The sequence below is a fragment of the Stegostoma tigrinum genome, chromosome 13, assembly GCF_030684315.1.
Source record: "Stegostoma tigrinum isolate sSteTig4 chromosome 13, sSteTig4.hap1, whole genome shotgun sequence".
Classification (NCBI taxonomy): Eukaryota; Metazoa; Chordata; class Chondrichthyes; order Orectolobiformes; family Stegostomatidae; genus Stegostoma; species Stegostoma tigrinum.
In genome coordinates this window covers 41858554-41863431 of record NC_081366.1, presented here as the reverse complement: position 1 = coordinate 41863431, position 4878 = coordinate 41858554, and the positions used below count along the sequence as shown (strand labels likewise).

Sequence of the window (4878 nt, the reverse complement as noted above, 5' to 3'; positions counted from 1 at the left end):
GTTGAAGGAGTTAATACATGCAGATTTTTGAAAAGAAACTTCACTGTTTAATTTTTGGCAAAGGGATACATTCAACACTCCCTGAAAGTAAACCAAGGAATCATAACAAGAAGTAGGATTAGGAGTAGGCTGTTCAATCTCTTGAGCTTGCTCTGCCAATAATAGGATCATAATTGATCCAAAATTCCTGGCCACTACTTTCCTTCCCTCTTCCCAAAATCCTTAATTCTCTTCTTGATCAAGAATCTATCTCAGCATTAAATAAACACAAGGACTTTGCCCCACAGGTCTCTGTGACGAGTTCCAAAAACTCTCAACCCTATGAGAGAAGAAATTCCTCCCCCTCTCAGTCTAAAATTGGCTCCTCCTTCTTCTGAGGTCATGTCCTCTGGTCCTAGACTCTCCCATGAGGGGATTCATCCACTCAGCATTATCCTGCCAGACCTCTCATTCTTCTAAACTTCAGTGGGTAGATTCCAAACTTGTTTAACCTTGCTAATAAGACCTCTATATCGAGGATCATCCTACTGAACCTTCATTGAACAGCCTTCAATAAAATTATATCTTTCCCTAAGTAAGGGACTAATAGTGCTCACAGTACTTCAGACATAGTCTCACCAACACCTTATAGAGTTGCAGCAAGGCTTCCCTACCCTCATAGTCCAAACCTCTGAAATAAGGGCCGACATTCCATTAGCTTCTTAATTACTTGCTGCATCTTTGTGTTAACTTTCGGGGCTTCATGCATAAGTGCCCTGAATACCTTTGTGTTGTAGCTTTCTGCAGTTCTTCTCCATTTAAACATCATCCAAGATGAAGGTTCTAAATTCATCCAGCACAACAAATACGTTTTGATTGATTATGAGAATGATTATGGCAATTAGCGCCCAGTAACTGTCTTGTTGATTGGTACAGAGTTGAGCTTAGAATTCAAACTTTCATAACACACTAACTTGTACTGCTGAAAGTTGGCCTGCAATTCATTTTGATGAGAAGCATTATAGATGGAGCAATTTAGACGAGGTGTATTTTTTTTAGGAAATGACATGACAGAGTAATTAATATAGTTAACTTTTATCAAATAGAGGGATTTAATTATTACTCTTAAATACATGTGGACAGCAAATTGAGAGATGCTGCATAATCCCCAGCCTGGAACTAGCCACATGTATACCTAGTTAGTGCAGTAGTCAGCCATTGTGCTGTCTTCTCTTAACACTGAGCTTATAGTTATAGCTGTGGTTGCATATTTCAATGAAAATGTCTTTGTTAAAACAATGATACCTCCCATATAACTGGTAGGGGAGATCTGTAATCCCAAAGACCATTGTCACAGGACAAGGGTATCCCACTGCACTTCGGGTGTATTGGTGCCTGCAATGTCCCCAAACACAGGATAGTAGACTGCAAAATTTGTGGTAGAGGAGGATTGTGTTGCCACTCTCCCCTGAGGTAAAAACCTCCTACAGTGGCCCTTGCTAAGGTTTAAGGAAAAGAATTGTTCACTGAATGCCATCCAATTGAAAGCCTTAATCTTTCTCTTCCTATTTACTCTCCTCTCAGCTTGCTTTGCCACACAAAGTTCATTTTTTTCGTCATATTGTTTTCCAGGTAGAATGTGTTGAAGTTGCCCACTGCTGAAGTGAATTGTTAGTTGAAACAGCAGTTTACACATTCAAAATCATAGTCTTTTTTACTCACTGCAATCAGATACAATAATGAAGTGCCTCATAGAAATAGTAGTACAAAAGAGAGAACTTAGTGTTTGGTGAAGTGTAGAGGAGAAGGTCTGATCCCATCATAATCATCTGCAAACTTGCTACCCCATCCATCTACATTTTCATCTAAGTCACTTATAAGTATCAGAAACAGCAGAGGTCCCAGTACAGATCCCTGTGGAACATCACTAGCCAAGGACCTCCAGCCTGAGAAACAACCTTCTGCAAATACCCACTGTGTTCTATGGGCAACCCAATTCTAAATCCATGCAGCCAAGTCACCATGGATCCCATGCATTTTAAACATCTGGATGAGCCAACTATGAAGGACCTTCTCAAAAGCCTTACTATAATTCATTAAACAAAATCCACTGCTCTACCCTCACCAGTTACCTCCGCCACCTCTTCAAAAAATTCAATCAAGTTAGTAGGACATGACCTGCCCTGCAAAAAGCCATGCTGACTGTCCCTAATTAGGCCACACTTCTCCAAATGTAAATAATCTTACCCCTAAGAATTCTCTCCAAATCATCCCAACAACCGAAGTGAGATTCTCAAGTTTATAGTTTCCTGGGTTATCTATATTTCCCTTCTTGAACAGAGGAACAATGTTAGCTACTCGACAATTCTCCAGGACCTCTCCAGTGACTAGAGAGGGTACAAAGATCTTGGTTAAGACCTCAGCAAACTCCTCTCTTACCTGTCTCAATAATCTGGGTTAGATACCATCAAACCCTGTGTATTTATCCTCCTTAATGCTCTTCATTAGATGCAATACCACTTCTTTCTTGATCTCAAAATGCCCTAGCATATTAGCATTTTTCACACAAATCCCACTATCCTCCATATCCTTTTCCTAGGTAGCTACAATGCAAATTACTCATTTAGGATTTTACCCATATTCTCTGACTCTAAGCACAAACTTCCTCCATCTTTCAATGATCCTATCTTCTCCCTTGTTATCCTTTTGTTTTTAATATATTTGTTGAATGCCTTGGGATTCTCTTTAACCCTACTTGCCAAGGTCATTTCATGGCCCCTTCTTGCTCTCCTAATTTCCTGCTTGAGTACTTTCCTGCTTTCCTTGTATTCCTCATCGGCTCCATCCAGTTTTAGCTTCCGAAACCTTGCATATGCTTCTTTTTACTTTTTGACTAAGTTCACAATCTCCTTCATCGTCCAAGGTTCCCTTGTCTTGCCATCCTTGTCCTTCCTCCTTACTGGAACATGCAGGTCTTTAAAGAGTTCCCAGATGTCAAATGTGGATAGTTCCTCCTAATTAACACTCCCTTAGCTCCTGCCTAACACTGATATAATTTGCCCTCCCCCAACTAAGTACTTTCCTGCAAGATCCTGACTTATCTTTGTTTGTATCTAAAAACTTAAGGAGCTGTGATTGCTGTTACCAAAAGGCTCTCTCACTGAAAAGTTAGTCACCTGGCCATTAGCCAATACAAGGTCCAGTATAGGCCTTCGTCTAGTTGGACTATCCATGTATTATTTCAAAAACCCCTCTTGCATGCACTTCACAAATTCAACCCTTTCTAAGCTATTCTTGCTCTAAGGGAATGCCAGTCAGTGCTGGGAAAGTTAAAGTCACCCACTATGGCAACTCTGTTTTTATTGCACCTTTCCATAATCTGCCTGCATATTTGTTCCTCAATCTCTTGAGGGCTGTTGGGACGCCTATTGTATAACTCAATCAAAGTGATTGCATCCATCTTATTTTTGAGGTCTACCTACATTGCCTCAGTGCATTAGTCTTCCACGTGTCCTCTCTGAGTGCAGACATAACATTCTCCCTGATTAGTGTTACAACTTCCCCACCTTTTTTACCTTCTTCTCTATCTCATCTAAAACAACAAAACCCTGGACTGTTGAGTAGCCAGTCCTATGCTACTCTCAGCCAAGTCTCTGTAATAGCCACAACATCATAGTCCCATGTATTGATCCTATGCTCTAAGCTCATCAACCTTACCTTTCAAGCTCCTTTCATTGAAATAAATACATTTCAGCCCATTAGTACCATCACATTCATTTACATGTCTCTGCCTGTCCTTTTTTTTCTGATTTACTGGTCTTAAAATCTACCTTCCCCTAAATCCCTCCACTTACTGACATACTGCTCTGGTTCCCAATCCCCTCCCACTCCAGTTTAAATCCTCCCAAGTAACACTAGCAAACCCCACTGCGAGAATTCACCTCCAGTTTAGGTACAACCTGTCCTTCTTGTACCGGTCACCCCTGCCCCAGAAGAGGTCCAACTGATCCAAAAATCTGTAACTCTGCCCTCTGCACCAGCTCCTTAGCCACACACTCATCTGACCTATTCTTTCCAATGATCTTGGAACTACTTCCAAGGCCAGCAATGGTGCTTATCCACAATTGCCCTTATGGTTGTGGCAAATTGCCTATTTTAATTTCTACATCCGTGTACTGTAGGCACACTCGTAGTATATTTAGGAGAGATTTGTAATTTTTTAAAATCCAATGACTGTAAAACAATTTATCCAAGTCCCAATGGTGTGTAACTTGGAGGGGAACCTGCAGGCCGCAACCCTCCCACGCATCTGCTGCTCCTTTCCTACTGCTTGTGGAAGTTACTGATCTACAGGAAGCTTGGCTGGTTGTTGCAGTACATATAATTGGCAGTACACACAGTTGCCACTCTGTGCTGCTGATGGAGGAATGAATGCTAAAGGGCATGGATGGAATGCCTATTAAGTGGGTTGTTTTGTCCTGTATGTTGTTTGGAATAACAATCATCCAGACAGCTAACCAACAAGTTGTTGATTACTTCTTCAAAGGACTGGTGAGAATTCCTTCTTGCTGCTTAATGTGCTTTCAGCTGAGGTTAGTAGATGGTGTTGGCTGTAGTGCTGTGATCCAAAATCATTGCATTCAGCTGTCATCTCTGGGTACTCAAATGAATATTTGTTGAATTCATGAGCTAACAGCAGTCTCAAACTGGCATACAATCTAATTTGCAATTGAACTACATTGCAACTTTGACATCAAAAGAACACCAACAAGTAAAAAAGCAGCTTTATTTCCAATGTTTTTGGACCGAAACAATACCTGGACAATTGTTAAATGTGTGCAAATAATTAACTAATTGGCATTCAAACTGTGAAATTTCAAGGGAGCCTGAAATGCATGC

General features: G+C 40.8%; 1 non-coding gene across 1 annotated transcript; it reads left to right on the top strand.

Moving 5' to 3' along the window:
• Positions 1-1287: 1287 nt before the first annotated feature.
• LOC125458572 (U1 spliceosomal RNA) lies at positions 1288-1450 on the top strand. The gene has a single exon (XR_007248851.2). It is a non-coding gene; the product is annotated as a U1 spliceosomal RNA (small nuclear RNA).
• Positions 1451-4878: the final 3428 nt, after the last annotated feature.